Here is a 9446-nt window from a genome sequence, read left to right as displayed (position 1 = left end):
GATCACCCCATCAGCAGTCACAGGGATAGGTCTGTTCTATGAACACCAAATCGTTTCACAGCTGCAGCTCGACGAGGATGGGTCAGAGTGTGTGGCGACTTTGAGTCTTCTCACCAGGTTTTCACCGGGCCTCTCTCCTGTGTCTACACACTCTAGCGTTTTCTCAAAACGTCTACGCCAATGGAGATTCAGATTAATCTAAAACTAATTCTCACTCAAACTGGGAGTACACTCTAGTGTTATACACTAGTGGTATAGACATGCACAGACACCAACTCCAGGGGAGCAAACAGTCAGTCGGGTGCCCACAAAGCTGGAGCGGTCCAGCTGCGGCTCCTAGCCAAACCTTCCATCTGGCTCTGGGAGGGTGGAGGGGATCGCCGAGACCGAGGTTCGACGGCGGTGTCTGCGGCGAGATGGTGGAGGAACTTCACCGCTGGATCTTTCGAAGGGTCGGATCATTCTGTCACAACATGCGGGTGTGGTGAGCGGAGGTGAGGATTCAATCGCAGGGGGAAAAGCGGGCAGGCAGGCAGACAGCAACATTCAGTGAGGATTTAATAAGGAACACGCTGGGCAATGAAACAATGATCCAACAAGACGAAAAGGACTGACAGAGTTTAAATATAGGAGGAGATGGGACCTTGGGTGATTGGGAGAAGAGAGGCAGGTGGGAGCAATTAGCATGGACACGGGACTGAACAGAATGAGGAGACAGGACTGAGTGTGACAGTACCCCCTCCCCTCTAAAGGGCGGCACCGGATGCCCAACGTAGGCCAAGACGGAGTCTAGGGGGCCTGCGTCTGGGGCACAGGAGGCGGGGCCGGATTCTGGGGGGCCGGCGTCTGACTGGAGGCGCCGACTTGGCTGGAAGCACCGGACGTGGCGCTGACGACTTGACTTGAGGAGCCGGACGTGGCGCTGACGACTTGACTCGAGGTGCCAGATGTGGTGCTGACTTGACTGGAAGTGCCAGACTTGGCGCTGACTTGACTGAATGTGCTGTACTAGGCGCTGACTTTACTTGAGTTGCTGGACGTGGCGCCGACGACTTCACTGGAAGTGCTGGACTTGGCGTTGACTTGACTGGAGGCAGAGCCGCTGGGGGTGGAGCCTCTTGGACAGGCTGGGCCGGGCTGGAGACGGAGCCTCTTGGACAGGCTGGGCCACTGCAGGCGGTGATGCTGGCTAGACCGGAGGTAGTGCTGCTGACTGGACTGGAGGTGCTGACCGGAGCACCGCCTCCTGGAGAACCAGGGAGGATAGAGTGTCCAGCTGGAACTCCTGGAGACTGATGAGATTATTCAGACTGACCAGCTCAGCCTGGACAAGGGCAAACCCCACCGGGTGGACCGCCAGTTTGGTCCCTCTCATGGCCCATCTGGAGTGGGAGGACATCGTGCAGGGTGACGTCAGCTGGAGCCACGGTGCGCCCGCGGTGCAGCTCTTGGGCTGGTGATGAAGGCGGGGCCTGGGTTCCCTCCCAGCACCGGGGACCAACTCCAGGGGAGCACACAGCCAGTCTGGTGCCCACAAAGCCGGAGCGGTCCAGCTGCAGCTCCTAGCCCAACCTCCCATCTGGCTCCGGGAGGGTGGAGGGGATTGCCGAGACCGAGGTTCGACGGCGGAGTCTGCGGCGAGATGGTGGAGGAACTTCACCGCTGGATCCTTTGGAGGGTCAGATCATTCTGTCACGACGTGCGGGTGTGGTGAGCGGAGGTGAGGATTCAATCGCAGGGGAGGAAGCGGGCGGGCAGGCAGACAGGAACATTCATTGAGGATTCAATAAGGAACACGCTGGACAATGAAACAATGATCCGACAAGACAAAAAGGACTGACAGGGTTTAAATAGAGGATGAGCTGGGGTCTTGGGTGATTGGGAGACGAGAGGCAGGTGGGAGCAATTTACATGGACACAAGACTGAACAGAATGGGGAAACAGGACGGAGTGTGACACTAAGAATGTTCTTATGGATATCTGGATGTTAACTTCTACTACGAACAGTAAGTGAGTAAGTAAATACATTTTATTAATAAACTGTAGTACTCATCACCGACAAAAAAAAAATCACTAAGTGCTTCACATATAAAAACAAAACAAATCCTCAAGCCATACAATGATAATGTACTTAAACAAAACAGTTCATTAAATTTAGAAAAACAAAGTCATGAAATTATTAAATGATAATAAATATCACAAAAAATGAAAGATGAGTTAATAATAACTAAGTAAAAGATTTATATAAAAGTTGCTTTAAATTAAAGGGTCTTCAACTGATGGTACGTAGGAAGCATAGAACCCAGACCGTGAGACACCACCAACCCGTCCTCGTTTAAACAGATTTTCTCCGCTCAGTGATGCACCCACTGACAAGCCGACTCTGATCATTGGCAGCTCCATAGTCAGAAAAGTGGCATTAGAGACTCCAGCAACCATAGTCAAATGTTTACCTGGGGCCAGAGTGGGCGACATTAAATCTTACCTGAAACTGCTGGCTAAGGATAAGCGTAAATACAGTAGGATTGTTATTAACACTGGCTGTAACAACATCCGGTTACGCCAGTCGGAGGTCACAAAAATGAATGTTGCTTCGGTGTGTAAGTTTGCCAAAACAATGTCGGACTCCATAATTTTCTCTGGCCTCCTGTCTGATTTGACCAGTGACAACGTGTTTAGCCACATTCAATTCAATTCAAGTTTATTTATATAGCGCCAAATCACGACAAGAGTCGTCTTAAGGAACTTCACATAATAAACATTCCAATTCAGGACAGTTCATTAGGCCAATCAGAAATAATTTTTCCTATAAGGAACCCAGCAAATTGCATCAAGTCACTGACAAGTGTCAGTGACTATACAGCAATCCTCATACTAAGCAAGCATAAAGCGACAGTGGAGAGGAAAACTCCCTTTTAACAGGAAGAAACCTCCAGAGAATCCCGGCTCAGTATAAGCAGCCATCTTCTACGACTCACTGGGGATCGAGAAGACAGAGCAGACAGAGCAGACACACACACACACACACACACACACACACATACACACACACACACACACACACACACACATACACACACACGCACACGCACACGCACACACACACACACACACACACACACAAAGGTAATGGGTCCATAGATATATTGTGATGTCTTAGTAAATATTCTATTTGGTGAAAGATAAACTTTATTGTATTTATCCTAGTGGATCTATAATTAAACGGATAAACTAGTATTAGCACATCCAACGTCAAGGAAAGCAAAAAGCCATTATCAGGAGAGGGAGAATGTTTTAGAGGTTAGCAGCAGTGTGCTAGTCGATGGCCCCCTCCATGAGGCCACCACAGCTCAGCAGAACGTCGTTGTAGCTTCTTCTGGGGAGAAAAACACTTAGAGAGAAAATAAAGTTAACGGCTGAAATTGCAGAAAATAGTACAGTTAAAGAGCAGACTGTAGAAGAAAGCAGTAGAGTGTGAAAAGTGGTCAGTGTATCCTCCAGCAGTCTAAGCCTATAGCAGCATAACTACAGAGATAACTCTGGATAATCTATCCTATTTAGATGGAGGCATGTTGGAGTCAGGGCAAGGGAGAGCCATCTTTACCGACTGTACACTCCACCTCCCTGTACTCCCCCACTTGTCCAGATTTAGGCTAACATCAGATTTTAACCATAGGCCCTATCAAATAAAAATGTTTTAAGCCTATTCTTAAAAGTAGACAAAGTGTCTGCCTCACAGACTAAAGCTGTGAGCTGGTTCCACAAGAGAGGAGCCTGATAACTAAAAGATGTGCCTCCCATCCTAATTTTAGATATTCTGGGAACCACCAGTAGACCTGCAGTCTGAGAGTGAAGTGCTCGGTTAGGAATGTATGGAACAATCAGATCACTGATGTATGATGGAGCTTTATTATTAAGAGCTTTATATGTGAGAAGGAGGATCTTAAAATCTATTCTGAATTTAACAGGTAGCCAATGTAGGGAAGCTAAGACAGGAGAGATGTGATCTCTCTTTTTAATTCTCATAAGAACTCTAGCTGCAGCATTTTGGACAAGCTGAAGACTTTTAACTACATTCTGTGGACTTCCTGAGAGTAATGAATTACAGTAATCCAGTCTTGATGTAATAAATGCATGAACTAGTTTTTCAGCATCACTTCTGGAAAGGATGCTTCTAATCTTAGCAATATTCCGAAGGTGGAAAAAGGAAATCCTACAAACTTGTGAAACCTGGGATTTGAATGACATGTCTTGGTCAAAGATAACACCAAGGGTCCTTACTTTGTTCTCGGAGATTAATGTAATGCCATTCAGGTCAGGCGATTGGCTAAGCAATTTCCTTTTCTGGATTTCTGGTCCAAACATGAGAACTTCCGTCTTGTCTTGATTTAAAAGCAAGAAATTTAGAGTCATCCAACTTTTTATGTCCTCAAGACAAGCCTGTAATCTACCCAACCGATTAGGTTCATCAGGGTTAATGGATATAGCTGAGTGTCGTCAGCATAACAGTGGAAGTTTATCCCATGCTGTCTAATGATTTTACCAATTGGGAGCATATATATAGTAAAAAAAATTGGTCCAAGCACTGAACACTGTGGTACTCCGCAAGTAACCCCGGAGTATGAAGAAGATTTGTCAAGTACATTTACAAAATAAAATCTGTCAGACAGGTAGGATTTAAACCAGCCTAACACTGTTCCTTTGATCCCTACAACATGTTCAAGTCTTTCTAAAAGAACATTGCAATCAACTGTGTCAAAGGCAGCACTGAGATCTAACAAGACTAGAACAGACACAAGATTCTTATCTGAGGCCATGAGAATATCATTTGAAACTCTCACTAATGCAGTTTCAATGCTGTGAAACCAGACTGAAATTCCTCAAACAGAGCATTGGTGTTTAAATGCTCACATACTTGGATGGCCACTATTTTCTCCAGGACTTTGGATAAAAATTGAAGGTTTGATATTGGTCTATTATTCATTGGGATATCTGGATCCAGAGAAGGCTTCTTAAGTGAAGGTTTAATTACAGCAATCTTGGAATCTTGTGGTACATTCCCATTTACTAAAGATAGATTGATTATATTTAGAATGGGGGCAGTAACCAAAGGAAATGCATCTTTAAATAATTTGGTTGGGATTGGATCCAAATTGCAAGTTGAAGGTTTAGATGAAGCTAATAGTTTTGATAACTCTGAAAGCTCAACTGGATCAAAACGGTTCAAGCACAGATGAGGTTCTACAGTCACCTCTGATGCTGCCTCACTTACTGAGGAAGAAGAAATCGCATTAGGGAGGATGCTAAAGATTTTGTTTCTAATAGAATTAATTTTACTTGTAAAAAATCCCATGAAGTCATTGCTGCTGAGGGCTAAGGGAATAGATGGCTCAGAGCTATGATTCTGTATAAGTTTAGCAACTGTACTGAAAAGAAATTTAGGATTTTGCTTATTCTCCTCAATTAGTGCTGAACAATAAGCAGTTCTAGTTTGTCTAAGCTTATTTTTATAAAGCACACGACTATTTTTCCAGGATAGGTAGGCCTCGTCATGGTGCGTAGAGCGCCATGTTCTCTCCAATTTCCCAGAGTTTTGTTTTAAAGCTCGTAAATGAGAATTAAACCAGGGAGCCAACTTCCTGTCCCTAATTACCTTGTTTTTTAAAGGGGCTACATCATCTAATGCCACACGTAAAGAGGAATTAACATGATGAACTAAAGCATCAATTTGTGAGGGGTTAGAACTGAGAATATTGCCCTCTGCTACGCCCCTCCGAGATGCTGAGGACAGTAAAGATGGAACAGTTGATTTAAAAGATGCAACTGCGTTGTCAGATAGAGACCGACTATAGTGAAATTTACTTTCATGTCTTGAGAACTCAGTTATAAAAAAACTCAAAGTTTATCAGAAAGTTGTCCGAGAGGACTGGATTATGTGGAAAGATTGTTATTTCCTCACATTCTATGCCATAAGTCAGCACAAGGTCCAATGTATGATGGCAGGAGTGGGTGGAGCTATGTATTCTTTGAGTAAAACCAATTGAGTCTAAGATTTTACTAAAGGCTACATTGAGGCAATCATTTTTAATGTCCACATGAATATTAAAATCCCCCACTACAATGACCTTATCAGTATTTAGCACCAAATCAGATAAAAAATCAGAGATCTGATCCAAAAACTCAGAGTAAGGGCCTGGTGGACGATATAAAACTACAAACAAGAGTGTTTTTTACGGTTTTGCAATCTGGATTTGGAAAACTAAGAATAAGATTTTCAAAAGAACTGTAACTATTGATCTGTAAGGGACTGATTAATAAGTCTGAATGAAAAATGGTTGCTACTCCTCCTCCTCACCCTGTACTTCGAGCAATATGATGATTTAAATAATTTGAAGGAGTGGACTCATTTAAGCTAACATAGTCCTCTTGCTGCAGCCAGGATTCTGTGAGAGAGAGCAAAGAGATCTGATTATCGCAAATCAAGTCATTAACTAACAAAGTCTTAGAAAAAATGGATCTAATGTTCAACAACCCACATTTAATTTTTCTTGTTTTCTGCTCAGTTGAATTTGTTCTAATATTTATGAGATTTCAATGATTTGCTTTATTAAGCCTGATATTTAATCTGTGTGATTTTGGCCGTGGGCAGGACACTGTCTCTATGGGGTAGTGGGTGGGTAACAGTACAGATGCTGCAGAGGGGTGGGTTAAACTACGACTCTGCTTCCTGGTCTGGACCCTGGGTTGTCATGGAGGACTAATAAAACTGGCCATGTTCCTAGAAAGAAGAGCTGCCCCATCCAAAGAGGGATGGATGCCGTCTCTCCGCATCAGACCAGGTTTTCCCCAAAAAGTTTTCCAATTATCAATGTAGCCCACGTTGTTTTCAGGACACCTCCTAGACAACCTAGAAATCACATGCTGTCCTTGAACCGCTGATTTTCTAGGTGGTGTTCTGAAAGCAACGTGGGCTACATTAATAATTGGAAAACTTTTTGGGGAAAACCTGGTCTGATGCGGAGAGACGGCATCCATCCCTCTTTGGATGGAGCAGCTCTTCTTTCTAGGAACATGGCCAATTTTATTAGCTCTCCATGACAACCCAGGGTCCAGACCAGGAAGCAGAATCTTAAATTAACACACACCTATGCAGCTTCAGATCTGTTACCCACCCACTACCCCATTGAGACAGTGTCCTGCCCATGGCCAAAATTACACAGATTAAATATCAGGCTTAATAAAGAAAATCATGGAAATCTCATAAATATTAGAACTAATTCAACTGAGCAGAAAACTAGAAAAATTAAATGTGGGTTGTTGAATATTAGGTCTATTTTTTCTAAGACTTTGTTAATGACTTGATTTGTGATAATCAGATTTCTTTGCCCTCTCTCACAGAATCCTGGCTGCAGCAAGAGGACTATGTTAGTTTAAACGACTCGACTCCTAATCATTTAAATCATCATATTGCTTGAAGTACAGGGCGAGGAGGAGGAGTAGCAACCATTTTTCATTCAGACCTATTAATCAATTCCTTACCAATTAATAGTTACAGTTCTTTTGAACATCTTATCCTTAATTTTCCTAATCCGGATTGCAAAACTGTAAAATCATTCTTGTTTGTAGTTTGTATCGTCCACCAGGCCCTTACTCTGAGTTTTTGAATCAGATCTCAGATTTTTTTTTTATCTGATTCGGCGCTAAATACTGATAAAATCATTGCAGAGGGGGATTTTAACATTCATGTGGACATTGAAAATGATAGCCTCAATGTAGCCTTTAGTAAAATCTTAGACTCAATTGGTTTTACCCAAAGAATACATAGCTCCACCTACTCCTGCCATCATACATTAGACCTTGTGCTGACTTATGGCATAGAGTGTGAGGAAATAACGATATTTCCACATAATCCAGTCCTCTCTGACCACTTTTTGACAACCTTTGAGTTTCATATAACCGAGTTCTCGAGAAATGAAAGTAAATTTCACTATAGTCAGTCTCTATCTGAAAACGCTGTTGCGTCTTTTAAATCAACTGTTCCATCTTTACTGTCCTCAGCATCTCAGAGGAACGTAGCAGAGGGCAATATTTTTATTTCTAGCCCTTCACAAATTTATGATTTAGTTCATAATGTTACTTCTTCTTTACATGTGGCATTAGATGAGGAAGTTGGCTCCCTGGTTTAATTCTCATTTACAAACTATAAAACAAAACTTTGGAACATTGGAGAGAACATGGCACTCTACACACCAGGAGGAGTCCTACTTATCCTGGAAAAATAGTCTTGTGCTTTATAAAAATAAGCTTCAACAAGCTAGAACTGCTTATTTTTCATCGCTACTTGAGGAGAATGAGAATGATCCAAAATTTATTTTCAGTACAGTTGCCAAACTTACAGAGTCAGAGCTCTGAACCATCTATTCCCTTAGCCCTCAGATGCAACAACTTTATTGGATTTTTCAAATGTAAAATTAATTCTATTAGAAACAAAATCATTAGCATCCTCCCTAATGCGATTTCTTCTTCCTCAGTAAGTGAGGCGGCATTAGAGGTAACTGTAGAACCTCATCTGTGTTGAACTGCTTTGATCCAGTTGAGCTTTTAGAGTTATCAAAAATATTAGCTTCATCCAAACCTTCAACTTGCATTTTAGATCCAATCCCAACCAAGTTATTTACAGATACATTTCCTATGGTTACTGCCCCCAATCTAGATATAATGAATATATCCCTAATAAATGGATACGTACCACAGGATTTTAAGGTTACCTGTAATCAAACCTTTACTTAAGAAGCCTTCTCTGGATCCAGATGACCCAATGAATTATAGACCAATATCTAACCTTCCATTTTTATCCAAAGTCCTTAAGAGTGGCCATACAAGTATGTGAGCATTTAAACACTAATGATCTGTTTGAGGAATTTCAGTTTGGTTTTAGAGAGTATCACAGCACTGAAACTGCATTAGTGAAAGTTACAAATGATATTCTCATGGCCTCAGATAATAATCTTGTGTCTGTTCTAGTCTTGTTAGATCTCAGTGCTGCCTTTGACACAGTTGATCACAAGGTTATTTTAGAAAGCAATGAACATGTTGTAGGGATCAAAGGAACAGTGCTAGGCTGGTTTAAATGCTACTTGTCTGATAGATTTCATTTTGTAAATGTACATGACAAATCTCCTTCATACTCCGGGGTTACTTGTGGAGTATCACAGGGACCAATTCTTTTTACTATATATATATATATATATATATATATATATATATATATATATATATATATATATATATATAAGCTTCCAACTGGTAAAATTATTAGACAGCATGGGATAAACTTCCGCTGTTATGCTGACGATACTCAGTCATATCTATCACTAACGCTGATGAACCTAATCACTTAGTTAGATGACAGGCTTGTCTTGAAGATGTAAAACATTGGATGACTG

This window comes from Nothobranchius furzeri, chromosome 12 (genome assembly GCF_043380555.1).
Source record: "Nothobranchius furzeri strain GRZ-AD chromosome 12, NfurGRZ-RIMD1, whole genome shotgun sequence".
NCBI classification, from domain to species: Eukaryota; Metazoa; Chordata; class Actinopteri; order Cyprinodontiformes; family Nothobranchiidae; genus Nothobranchius; species Nothobranchius furzeri.
Note: the sequence above shows the minus strand (reverse complement) of the source record.